This window comes from Hemicordylus capensis, chromosome 6 (genome assembly GCF_027244095.1).
Source record: "Hemicordylus capensis ecotype Gifberg chromosome 6, rHemCap1.1.pri, whole genome shotgun sequence".
Classification (NCBI taxonomy): Eukaryota; Metazoa; Chordata; class Lepidosauria; order Squamata; family Cordylidae; genus Hemicordylus; species Hemicordylus capensis.
This window is the reverse complement of record NC_069662.1, coordinates 149702149-149716677: the sequence shown is the minus strand read 5'-3', so window position 1 is coordinate 149716677 and position 14529 is coordinate 149702149.

Sequence of the window (14529 nt, the reverse complement as noted above, 5' to 3'; positions counted from 1 at the left end):
ACCTTGCTTCCACACAATCACTTCATAAGAACATAAGAACAGCCCTGCTGGATCAGGCCCAAGGCCCATCTAGTCCAGCATCCTGTTTCGCACAGTGGCCCACCAGATGCCGCTGGAAGCCACAGACAGAAGTTGAGGGTGTGCCCTCTCACCTGCCATTACTCCCCTGCAACTGGTACTCAGAGGCATCCTGCCTTTGAGGCTGGAGGTGGCCCACAGCCCTCCGACTAGTAGCCATTGATAGACCTCTCCTCCATGATGTCATCTAAACCCTTCTTAAAGCCATCCAGGTTGTTGGCTGTCACCACATCCTGTGGCAGAGAGTTCCACAAGTAGATCACACGTTGTGTGAAAAAGTACTCTACTTCTACTCATGTTTTTCTCCTACTTTGCTTCCACACAACTGAAAATTGGAAGCACACACAGCTCCAAAACCTGGGTAGAACACAGTTTTTGATTGTGTGAATGACCTCTTGCTGTGATGCCCTCTGTGGATATCCCACTACCCTCCCAGCACAACCCTTTATTGCATGGGACAGTGCTGTTCACCCATGTGGTTGTTCATCCAAGTACATTTAAACACATACTTGGAGCACAAGTCAAGGGGCCATTTGGATGAACAGCCCCCCCACCACCACATCACATGATGGGCTCAAATGGTGTTGAAACAGGCATGTTCTCAGTGCATCTAGATCCTAATCACATGGGCTGTAAGGTATGGCCCTTAGTGGCCCAATGTTTTCTCTAGTGCCCCCTAAGAAACACGGGGAGCTGTTTCTATAAAAGAATAGATGTACATACGTAAGAAACCTCCTCCTAACAAATTAGACCATTGGTCCATCTTGTTCAGTGTTGTTTACTCTGATTGGCAGCAGCTCTCCAAGGTTTCAGGCAGGAGTCTTTCCTGACCCTACCTAGAGATCCCAGGGATTGAACCTGAGATCTTCTGAACGCAAGAATTTCAAGGGTAGAGAAAAACGAATGCATATCCAAGTTTGAACCAGGTTTTAGTTTGGTAGAGTATAGATCTATTAAATATCCTTCAAAACAATGTTGTTTTTAAAAATATATAAATTTATAAATATATATTCTGAAGCCAACATGCAAATTTGAGTGCAAAGAAACTTGAAAGTCTCCTTTGATTCTTGATATCATAGAAGCTGGTCTTCAGTTGCTGTTGAGCCTAGGAAAATATCCGCATTTTCAGATAAATGTCAAACAGAACACATTGCTGATGTGTGTTATCTTATGCAATAATATGTGTTTTATGTAAGCAAGATTTTATTTATATATATATATATATATATATATATATATATATATATATATATATGAGAGAGAGAGTTATTTGATAACTTTGGAAACCCATCATAACTTCAGCAACATGGGAATATTTTAGGAGATCACATTTTTTATAAATGGGATACTGAAATTATTGTGTATTGCGCAAGGTCCAAATGAAAAAAAATAGCTTTCAGAACATTTTACTTCATGTCCCAAGCCATAGCACAGCAGACTTAAAGCTCGTGCACAAATGGCCTTTGCCACAGAAGTCAAAAAGTGTCCAAAATCTAGTCTGCGACACTCAAGAAGACTGCTGTAATTATCTCCAGAATGGATTAAACCAGGGTCCCTGTACTCAAAGAAGCAACTGGTGGGGGTGGGCGGGGGGAGAAGGAAGGAAGGAAGAAATGCATTAGTCCCCTTGCTTATTTCCTTTGTTGACATACAATGAAGCTGACCCATGCATGTTAATAGCATGTAATGGTGGAAGTGGGTAGCAAACTAACCATGGGAGTGCTTTTCCACAGCAGCCTATAAGGGTATATAGGAAGCTGCTTTATACTGAATCAGACCATTGGTCCATCTAGCTCAGTATTGTCTACACTGACTTGAAGCAGCTCTTCAGGGTCAGATTAGTAATTCCCAGCCCTGCCTGGAAATGCCTGTGATTGAATCTGGGACCTTCTGCAGGCAAAGCAAATGCCCTACCACAGTAGTATTTATTTATTTATTATTTATTTATTTAAAATCTTTTTATACCACCCAAAACTTATGTATCTGGGAGTTTACAACAGCCCCATTCTCATGGCAAGGGTCATGTGCGTATACACACACACACTTAGATCCCACTCTTCTTCCAAGGAGCCCAGAACAATGGCCATGGAGGAGATTCTCACAATCCACCAAAAGCGGGCTAAGGGAGCCTAGCCCGCTTTTGGACGATCGTGTGTTGCCACAGGAGCCACACGGCTCTCAGCAGCAAACCCTCCTAATTCCCCCTCCCCTTAGACGAGGTTAGCAGAGCAAGCACTCCGCTTACCCCGTCTATTTGATCATGTATTGCCGTGGTGTAGCTCTGTGCCGTGGCAACACATGAGGAGACCCCTGCCAGGAGGCTGAAACAAGCCTCTCGGCCCTGGGGGTCTCTCCAGGATGCCCCGTGTACTCACGCAGGGCATCCTGGAACTTCCAGGGGCCTCATGGGCCCTGATCCCTGCCAACCCTACCGGCTCTGTGATGGAGCCGGCAGTTCTGTAGGTGGCCGATCTGGCTGCCCAGGGCTGCAGGAATGATCATCTGCGGGGAGAATGGGCTAAGCCCACTCTCCCCGCAAACCCCATTCAGGCGTGTCTCACTGATTGTGAGACTCGCCTCATGGTTTTGTTTATCCCCACAACAACCCTGCATCGTAAGTTAAGCTAAGAGATACGTGTCTGGCTCAGAGTCAACCAATGAGTTTCATAGCCAAGTGGGGATTTGAACTTGGGTTTCCCTCTGGTCCTAGTCCAGGACTCTAACCACTGCACTGGCTCTCTAATTTACAACACCCTCTTATGAGCTACAGTGTTAGATTAGCAGATTACCGCATTAGAGACCCAGGGGTCTCCACTGACCTTGCCATCATTTCAGAAGCAGTCATCATCGCCATGTGAGAGTAAAGGTAAAGTTGTGCCGTTGAGCCAATTTATACAATAACCCAGTCAAGTGGGTGACACTTTTCTTGGGCTGTTCCATTTCAGGCTGCAGATGGTGGTAGGACTGAATGTACCACTGCAAAAACAACCTCCCTGCATATAGAAAAATGGCATGTGAAAAGAGTTTAGCTTAGCTTTCTCCCAATATGTTAGTTTTTTCAGCATTCAGGGAGGGTATTATATTTTTTGTAGAGGAACAAGAATTCCACATACACACACACACACACCTGACAACTGTAATCTAAATCAGTCCAGTCCAGTAAAAAGGTTTACCACTAGGTTCTATTCAGTGTTGAAACTGGCCCTCTACTATGGTGGGGTAGGTAAGAAAACAGACCCTTCCAGCTTCCATTGTAGTACCTTTTTGTCTCGTGACAGAAACAAAGTACACTTGTTGCAAGTTATATCTATCTATGTCATATTGATTTGCTGCCATATGAACATAAAATGGGTTCTGATGGTCCAGTATTCTGTTTCACCCCATGGTGAACCAGTTATCTTTGGGAAATCCAGAAGCAAGGCATGTAGGCAAATAGCCTTCTTTTGCTCTTGCTTCTAAGCAATTGGTATTTAGAGGCACACTGCCTCTGGTCTTGGAGATAGCATATAGCCATCATGACTAGAAGCCATTGATAGACTTGTCTTCCATGAACAAGAAGAATCTGCAGACTAGGTTGAGGCATGGCCTTTAGCTGCTGTGATCCAAGTAATTGCACCAATTCAAGCAATATCTTGGACCCAAAGCTCTCCCTGATTTCTCAGGTTGAGGCAGTGGCCTGGAGCACTTTTTATCAGCTTTAGCTGATACGACAGCTACGTCCATTTCTGGAGGTAAATGACCTTAAAACAATGATACATATGCTGGTAACTTCCAGGCTTGATTACTGCATTGCACTCTGCGTTGGGCTGCCTTTGTACTTAATTCGGAAACTTCAATTGGTACAGAATGCGGCAGCCAGATTGGTCTCTGAGACAACTCGAAGGGACCACATAATACCAGTTTTAAGGGAACTGCACTGGCTGCCCATATGTTACCGGGTGAAATAGAAAGTGCTGGTTATTACCTATAAAGCCCTTAATGGCTTGGGTCCAGAGTATTTAAGAGAGTGCCTCCTTTGTCATGAAGTCTACCAACTGTTATGATCTTCCGGAGAGGTCTGGTTACAGTTGCCACTAGCTCATTTGGTGGCCACCCAGGACCGGGCTTTCTCTGTAGCTGCCCCAAGGCTTTGGAATATGCTCCCCGCTGAAATAATAGCATCTCCTTCTCTGTTTGTTTTCAGGAAGACCCTCAAGACTCACCTGTTCCCACAGGCTTTTAATGAGAATTAATTTTAATAATTTGTTTTAATAATTGTTTTAAGTTACTGTTTTTATTTCTGTTTTTATGCTACTGTGGTTTTTTTTAACATTCATTTTTTTTAAAAAAAATGTTATTAGAATTTTTCCCTTCAAAATACAATGACAGGTAGGTATCATATTATGGAATAACATTGACACATATTTATAACATCAATTCCCCCACATCTTTCAATTAGATAACCAGTTTCGAACATACAAACTAGAATCAGCTAGTTTCTACAAATGAACATTCACTTTCACAGAGAGTAAATGTAGTTTAGAAAATTAGGGACGGGTCATGCATTGTGTCCTTACCTTCTTCTATATATTTCCAGAAGGGCTCCCACTTGGCATAGTATAGTGCATGTAAGTTCTGATCAGTATCATTTTTCAGCAGTAAAGAAATTTTATCCATAACCATTGTAAACCTTATTCTGTTGAACCATGCGCTAATTGAAATGTGCCCTTATTTCTTCCATTGTGAGGTGATGACAAATTTTGCTGATATAGTTAGGAGACTAAAGAGTTCTTTGCTTGAAGTGGTGAGTTGAGACTGTAGCGGTAAGTCCAGTAAATAATTCATCAGGCTTAACTCTAGGTCTATGTTTAATATTGCTTTAATATGTTTGTGTACTTGTAGCCAAAATTTGTATATAAATGAACAAGACTACCATTGGTGATAGAAAGAACCTTTTTTCCTGCTGCCTTTCCAACACATGTGGGACATGTCTAGATTTGTTGCAGCTAAGTTTGAGGGGGGATGCTACTGTTTTAATTGCGTTGTATTTTAATCTGTGCTGATTTTTAAATATTGTTTTAAATTTTGTACACCACCTAGAGATGTACATATCAGGCGGTATAAAAATATGATAAACAAACAAACAAACAAACAAACAAACAAACAAACAAATTATATAACTCCCATGGGGTTCCATTCCCACCAGGACCAGATTCATATTTCAGTGGCCCTCAGGAAACTGCCCTCTGTGGGTCCCCTCCTGTCTAGGTGGATCTAATCACTTTGTTACTATGACATGAAAGCTATGAACCCAGAGGTTCTCCAGGATAAGCCATAGGCCCTTCTGAGATCTTTGGGCCCTTGGGAGCTGCCCAGTGATTTCAGTGCCTGATGCATCCCAATGCACTTTTCCAGTGACTCAAAACCCTGAGAGGTTGATCCATGCAAGCAGCCTCCCAGGCACTGGGGTCTCTCCAGGATGCCCTGTACACTTGTGCAGGGCATCCTTGAACTTCTGGGGGCCATGCAGCCCCTGATCCCCGTAGCCCCCGCCAGCTCCGTGACAGAGCCAGCAGTCATGTGAGCGGCCGATCTGGCTGCCCATGGCTCTGTGGGCGATGGTCTGTGGGGAGAGCGGGCTAAGCCCGATCTCCTCGCAGACCTCATTTCGTCGAGTCTCACTGATCATGAGACTCACCTCAGTAAATCAGTGTCCCTCCAGGTTAATGGAGGGATCATTTAAATACAGGTTGGGATGCCTCACATATTTGATGTTTTCCTAGGAGGGAAATGATGGAAGGATCAAATGATGTAAATAAATGATGGAGGGATAATTTAAACAATAGAACATTAGATTCAAAGGGGCTAGATGGGAAGATGGAATTATATCAGGAATCAAATGCTGGTTTTAGGGATTTTACTCTGTTGGTTCCCAGGCTTCAGCGAGTCCAGGAAGGGTGCCTGATTGACTATTTAATTCATTCATTCATTCATTTTTTAAAAAATTTTGATTTATATACTGCCATTCCAAAAAAGGCTTTAATGCCTAGGTGAGGAATGTAAGTGCATGCTGGAAAGGAAGAGGAACCACGGCTGTCTGGTTTGGAAACCTCAGTAACACTTAAGAGTGGTCATGTGGAAAGCCTGTTTTGGGGTGGCAGGGAGCCCTGTGCAGACTCCCATGGGGAAAGGATGCATTGGCCATGCTTCCTTCTTCATCTGACTCCCTGGGCTACTCTTAGCTTCAGTGCTTCTCCTTTCCTGGACTCTCTCTCTTGTCAAACACAGGTCAAGCTAGGCTAGAGAACTCTGTAGGGGTGCCAATAGGGTGTGCTATCAATCCCATTTCTGGACCCAGTAACAATGAGAACCATTGTTCTCATCTACCATCTATGTGGGGCTGCCTTTGTACGTTGTCCAGAAACGTTGGTACGTTCAAAATGTGGCAGCTGGAGTAACCCGGTGTGGTGAGCACCCTGGGATTGGCACCAGCAGCAGTGTTTTACTAAAGGTGAAGCTCAGACCTATGTCTAAAATGGCTGGTTTGCAAGAAACTGAAGTGTGAACTTTGGTTCTGTGAGCCAAAGTAGCTGAAATGGAATTGTTTATTCTGTAGTCAAGACTGAAGAGAAGGGAAATTTACCCTAACTTGCCTTGGAGTTGTTTTTGCATTGTATATGTTTGGCCTGGCCTTCAAGGTTTTAAAATTGTTTGGAGGTATTTTAATTGGTTTTAAATGGATTTGACTTGTTTTTGAATTGTTTTTATATTGTTTTAAGTAGTGTGTCGTAGATGGTGTTTGTTTTATCTCTTTTAAAACTTCTTGTGCACTGCCCAGAGCCTTTGGATGTCTATAAATGTAATTAATTAATTAATTAATTAATTAATTAATTAAGAAAGAAAGAAAGCCTATAAGCAGATATTTACATTGTCTGTAGGCAGGGATACACATGCTTGCCACATATGTTTATAAAACAATTTTATCTTCACATAGAAAGATAGTACATCAGGGAGAAATCTAACTAAAACTCTTTTCTTTTACATACTAGATTATTAATTTTTTGTTTGTGCAAGGAAAACACAAACTACTTGTATTTCTGGGAAAACATCAAATATGTGAGTCACCCCTACTTGTATTAGAATGATGTAGTCCTAGAAAAACTCCATCAGATTGTTTTCTTGCATATACAGAACTCTGACATTTGTGATGCTGCAGTACGTACATATTCCTCTTGATATGTCCTGAATATGTCATGCAAGCCTGTTACTTGTGCTCATATACACTGTGTCATATACACTGTGCCACACATGCTCATCAACACAGAAGCCAAAGCAGAATGAATCTTCAAAATTTCCTTGGAGAAACAGATGATTCCAGGTGTGCTAATGGTGTTCAGGCATAGAAGAGCACCACAGCTTCTTCTGGTTATTCCTCTTTTATTCCAGCATATAAAAACAAACAGAATATTTAGTAAAATACCCAGTACTTGGAATAATGTTCCAGGTGTTCAAACATCTTGTTTTGATTCAAATGTCAAGTATCGTTCTGCCTTTGTTTTTTTTTAAAGCCATACTGAATGCTATCTAGTTTCTTCATGTCATAATTGTAAGAAGCTGTATTTTTGTTCCTATTATATTATTTCAGATCTGAACGGATAAAATTGACAAAGACATTTTTTCCGTGGACTTTGACTTTGCGTTTGACATGATTCCCACAGCACAGTTGTGGGCCTCCGTTATGAAACATTACACCCTACTTAGGGTTGATTCTTTGAGTTATTTAAGGAGTTAAGGAGAAAATTGGTTAATGTACTTTCCAAGTCAATAACATGCAATCAGTATTTATCACGATGGGTTGCTTATTGGGCAGTGAAACAGTCTTCCAAGATGTGGTTGGAGGCTTCACAAATCTATGAAGGGGTAGAGAAAATGAAAAAGGAGTCCGCATAAATATGATTATGGAAACACTGCCAGCTTGGAAATGAAAAGTTTGGTACCCACGGGCATTTTTTAGTCAATGTGGATATGCTTCCAGATAAAGCCACAACACAACCTAAGCCAAGCCAAGAGCCTGGCTATTATCCGTGAACACAAAATAGAATCCAAGGCTTTGGAGCCAACTGCACAAATATGGGGGAGGGGGGAGTATATGCATGGTGAGAGATCCAAAGCTAAGATCACCACAAAGAAGCTATGCCAAGGGATAGTCTTCATTCATTCATACATTCTGAGCCAAGCCAAACTAGGTACTGGATCATATATAGCCTTTTTCAAACTAAACTGGAACCTTAACATATCTAGAATAATCACATCCAGCCCAAATGAAGAAGTGCCATTTTTTAAAAGATTTCAACAGGGAAGAATCAACAGGGAAGATTTAAGCACATGCTTAACTCTCTCATTAAAAGTAAGGGGATTTAATTGCTTAACTTTGGCTGGACTGTGCCCGTGCAATCAGTAAACAGGAACTCCAGCCTAGTTCTCTGTGTCCTTCCACAAGACAGACACCAAGCTAACTTTAAAAAAAAAAAAATTATAGTAAACTGGTATGTCTTACAGCACATGGGATTAGACTACTCATTATCTGGAAAACGGAGGAAGTAATCGAGTCAGATGAAAGATGAGCCTCTTAAAGACCTGATAATTAAACAAGAAAAGAATCTCACAACAGAAAATTACAACTCGGATAAGAAAGGACTTGTTGATGGACTCATTATTTGCTCCTGTTTTCATGTAAATCTCAAAAATTATAAAGAAAGGAGGAAATATGTGTGTGTGGTGTGTTTTTTTAAAGTTGTGTATTTCACAAGTTTGCATGTGGCAATCAAGGTTCTTTAAGAGCATCGTTGCTAAATTGCCCAGGAGTAAATCACAGAGTGGGACTGTGAAGCAGGCATGATCGAATACACTCTGGCCTGCAATGCTGTTGTTTTCAAGGGTACCGTTTGCACTCCAGCTGGAAACTGTTCTGTGCTGCTGTTTAATTAGCTTCTGATTGAACAGTGTTGACGTCTTAAGTTCAGTACTGCTAAATGGGTTCTCTCATGCTGGGAAATATGTAAATTCCGTGAAGGGCTTGATTAGATTGCCAGCGAGACTTTTAAATAATTTTGAAGACAAGAATTAAACCAGGCAGCCAACATCTTTATCTGGAGGATATAACACAGTCACAGGAATATGAATATAAATAACTCAGAGAGCCTTCAACAGCCTATAGAAAAATGGTGAGGGTGTACACAGCTATAGATTAAGGTATCAGTATAAAATACACCAGAGGTATTCGCACGACCCTCAATAGGGTCGGAGGAGCCCCCAGCCAGGGGAGGAGAGCCATGTGCACTCCCAATTGGTGGTTGTGTGTCTTCCAAAGATCAAGGAAGGTGGAGGGGAGAGTGATCACGTGGGAGGTGGATAGGGCAGCTTTTTTCCACCCTTGATAAAATGCTGGGAACAGAATGTGGGTTGGTTGCACCCCATCCTACTCAGATTCTGTCTCCCACACGATCACTCTTCCCCCCTCCTTCCTTGATCTTTGCAAACACACAGTAGGGATGTGCATGAGATTTGCATGAATCGATTAAAATTTGATTTGAATTTGAATCAGTTCATGCAAATTTCATACACATCTCTAACACACAATCATCTATCAGGAGGACATACAACTCTCCTACCCTGGCTGGGCACTTCTCTGGTCCTGTTTAGGGTCATGTGAACATCCCTACTCATATGTATACATGAACTGATACATCGAGGTATGGAAGATTTAATTTAAATTAGCACTTCAGTCACAGGTAGCAGAATTTGAAGTTGGGCAAAAGTTCAGAAATAAGCAGAACTGTATGCAATATATATTCATTGAACATGTTTTGGTCTTGTAGTCTTTTCTTGATAATCTCCCCTGATTTTGTTTCCTGCCCAAGTGTGAAATATCCAGGTTGATCATATAATGGCTTCAGCCAATAAGAATTTCCATGTTTATGTTTATTGTTCAGATTTTGTTATTTGCTTCCAGAAATTGTCTTCCTTTCATGAGGTATCCAGATATTTTATCCATTTATTTCACTACTAAGTGAATAGTAATTGAAACATGTTCAGGTGCTATGCGCGCTCCTGGGTCAGACAATTCCCCCTCCTATCTCATTAAAGACCCGGTAAAGCTGCCCCCCAACCCAGCACAGAATCACGGACAGTGCCTTCGAACTTGTCTTTAACTCACACACAGTCACAAAATCCCAAACGAAGGTAGTTGCCTTCTCCTGCCCTAATGATGATCTGCCTTATAAGTTCATAAGAGCCAGATCATGTGAACTGCCTTATTGACTGAAGAATCATGTGTCAGGGCACTCTTACAGCAAATGCAAAACTGAATTCACATGAAGTTCAAACCGCAGGTGAGCCTGGGGGCCTCCAAGTGGTTCACCCACTGAAATAACCTCCCCTAAGCGCAGGTTAGCAGACCCAGTGCTCCCCTAACCTAGGCTCTATGATCATGAGTTGCCGTGGCGTGGCTCCGCGCCGTGGCAACTTACAAGTAGACCCCTGACCGGGAGGCTTAAAAGCAGCCTCCCTGTCCAGTTTGGCTGCCCAGAGCAGACTGCTTGGTCATCTGCTAAGCCCGATCTCCCTGCTAACCCTCTCCAGGTGGCTCCCACTGATCGTGGGAACTGCCTCTTAAAATGGCATGTTTTCATGCCTCTTGCCCCAATCAAAGGCATGAAACCTACTTTATAATAGCAGCTAGCTGCTCCTTTGGTAGAAAGCAAGTCAAATCATGGTTCTAAATCAAGGGTTCCCAACCTTAAGTCTTCTGAAGTGGTTGGACTACAACTCCCATCATCCCCAGCCACAATAGCCTTTGGACATATACAAAACTGAGCCCTGCTGGACTCAGTTAAAGGCCTCTCTGAATCATGAATCAAAGAGGCTGTTCTCACAAGCAGCTAAGCCCGGTCTTGGCTGCCTGAGAGAACCAGCTGCAGCCAAGCCGCTCCCGCTACCAGCAAACTTGCCTATGGAGCCCATTTGTTAGCTAAGGTTAAGAGTGCGAGTGCACCCTTAACTTGGGCTAACTGCTTGTGTGTTAGCACTGGATGCTCCCAGCTGGTGCAGGAGCAGGCTCCCGGATATCTCCAGGAGATCCCCACAATGCACCGTGCACTCACGCAGTGCATTGTGGGATTTCCAGGGGCCAGGACAATGTGTCCTGACCACCCCAGAGGCAGCAGAGGAATGAGTGGGTGCGTAATCCGCACACCGTTACCCACCCAGACCCAGAAGCCAAATCGGCTGTGCGGGAGTTGAGCCTCTGCTTCCTTCTCCACCTCCTGCCCACAAGCTCTCTCCTGCGATTGTGAGAAAGGGCTCAAAGTTTATCAGTGCAATCCTGTGTTTGTTTACCTTGAAGTAACTCCCGCTTTGTCCATTAAAAAATAAATGAATGAATGGGTATAGAGATAAGCTGATTTACCTCCATATTCTTTGCTCTCTGACTCAAGGGAATGCTTTGAGAGAGCTCATCAGGGCTCTGAGGAATGCACACCCTAGAACAAGGACAAAAACCCACTGACACTGGTCAAAAGGAAGTATCTCAGGCCAAAAGAAATGCCTCAAGTTATCACAAGATACCACATAAAAGGCTTTAATTGCATGCATTAAGAAAGGCGAACAGCTGTGTTTGTCTTTCATATCAGTGTCGTTTAAGTATACATCTACTTAACAATTCATCTGGCTGGCTATCTGCCTGAGATGAACATGTCTTCCTTATTTTCTTGTGAAATACCACTTGGCAGATTATCACACCCAGTTTCCTCAGTTATAGTTTTCCAAGTTGTGTAAGATCAATGTTATTTCCATGCTTATTCACATGGCTCACATTTTTAACCACATGAAGGCCTTTACTCTTCTTATGCCAAGCATCCTTAACTGCATCCCTCATAACTTGTGCCTCTTCCATCATGGTCACCCAGTGTCGAAATTCAGATTGTAAACTCATTTTCCATTGGCTGCTACTTGTTCCATGCACTACTAGGCTTTTCAGCAGGTCTGGGCGGAAATATGGTTCAAATGACATTTTAGATCATAAAATGACAATGTGGGGAAACAGAGATTAAAGACCACTTGAGGGGGGGGGCACACCTGCTAAAACATCCAAACAGAGAGACAGGTGGAGAAATAAGTTTTCAAAACTTTGCAGGCAGTAACTTAAGCAAGCCTGCCAGGACTCTGTAAATCCTGCAGAAAAGGAGCTTTCCTCTCTTTGATAAGTCTCCCCATTAAGAAAAGACATTAACAATAATAGGAGCCAAACCTCTATAACTCTCTTTAGAAGTTGAAAGAAGGGTTTAGGGTGTTTAATGAAATGCCAGGTGAGTAACTAGGAGAGCAGTCACTGAGTTTGAAACCTTTCTTCCTTTCTCATGTTTGTGTCTCTCACATGAGGAAAGAAAAGAGAGATAGAAAAATATAGTGTATTCTAACTATATTCTAACTTGTCCTAGCTGGAAGGGATGATTCACCAGGAAACCAGGGATGGACACAGTGAAATCCTGACTAAAGTACTCAACAGAAGTCCTATTGAAATTAAGTAGTCCTTTAGAGTAACTCCTAGGAAAACAGGAACACAGGAAGTTGTCTTATACCGAGTCAAACCATTGGTCCATCAGTATGGTCTACACCAGGCCTGCTCAACTTCGACTCTCCTACAGATGATGGCCTACAATTCCCATAATCTCTGGCTTTTGGCCACTGTGGCTGGGGATCTGGGGAGCTGTAGTCTAAAAACAGCTGGGGGACCTAGGTTGAGCAGGCCTGGTCTACACAGACTGATAGCAGCTTCTCCAAGGTTTCAGGCAGGAGTGTCTCTCAGCCCTCTCTTGGAGACGCCAGGAGGGAACTTGAAACCTCCTGCATGCAAGCATGCAGGTACTCTTCCCAGAGTGGCCTCATCCCCTAAGGAGAATATCTTATAGTGCTCTCACATGTAGTCTCCCATTAAAATGCAAATCAGGGCAGACCGTGCTTAGCAAAGTGGACCATTCATGCTTGCTACCACAAGACCAGCTCTCCTCTCCGGCTCCTGCATAGTACTGTTGAGTAACTCCGTCTGGATGCCAGCCATTAATTACTGCATCATCAGTAAGCTAAACGAAATGAGGGTGGTACTTTTATATGTGTCTGATTTCTGGGCCGTTGCTGGCCCTGAAGAAGAACCATGTCACTGGAAACATATAAACATTATTCACACACGTAGGCTTGCCCAGCCTGGGAAAGGCCGCCTTCCCCCACATGATTCCAGTGGCTCTTGGGATTGCCGGTGCCGTGCGCCCACACCACCCACATGCAGCAGCGCCAAGAGCAGGCAGGGAGTGGGTGGAAAGCAGGCTGCAGTCTCCCACATCCCACAATGCAGCATGCAATGAGTGTTGTACATTCGGGGATTCCCCCACAGGCCAGGCACCCAGCTCCGTGTCTGCTCAGGCTGTCTGCACGAACTAAATGTGTACCTGGGTAGAAGGATGCACTTGCACCCTTCTACCTAGGTAATAGCTTGGGGGACAAACTGTTGGAGATGGAGTTCCAGGGCATCGATGTTTTGCACCAACTATCCTAATGACCACTAGGGGCATTGGGAGCAGAGGTAGCCAGTGATGGTCTCCTTACCTGTCCCTGCTTGCCTCTACTCTGTGACCCCTGCTATGAATCCTCGGGTACTTCCTGTAGTGAGTAAGTCCTCTTCCTTTCCTCTTAGAGAGCAGATGGAAACATCTCTCTCTCTCCCTACCTATTCATTATTCATTATGTCGTTCTTTCAATTCAGGATTAACTCTTTCCTATCCCAAGTGTCAAGGCAAAGTGTGCCATTGAGTCGGTGTCGCCGCCTGCCGCCCACAGAGCCCTGTGGTTGTCTTTGGCAGAATACAGGAGGGGTTTACCATTGCCTCCTCCCGCGCAGTGTGAGATGATGCCTTTCAGCATCTTCCTGTATTGCTGTTGCCCCATATAGGTATTTCCCATAGTCTGGGAAACATGCCAGTGGGGATTTGAACTGGCAACCTCAGGCTTGCTAGTCAAGTCATTTCCCTGCTGCGCCATTAAGTGTATTTCACCAATAAATACTTAGCATCTAGTTCTACAAGAATCTCCATGTGTCTTCTCTAAGTAGCTGTAACAACTAAACTCTGCATTCTGCTCTGTAACTGGAGTGGGTAGCTTCTTTAGTGCTCTGCTAATTAACTGGGGGTAAAAATTACAACCCCCCCCCCAACAGGGCAAACCTCGGGTAGCGCCAGGATGGAGTGTGGTGCTGGTGCTCCACACCACCTTACCCGGGTTGTGCCGTGCAAGCTCAGGTAGGGCTGCTCGTGTAAACAGCCTCATGGTCACATAAAGAAGCGTTTCGCTGGGTGAAAGAGCGATCTAGTCCCGTGTCCTGTTTCAGCATTTTGTTGCCAGCCTTCTGCATCTGGAAGCCCG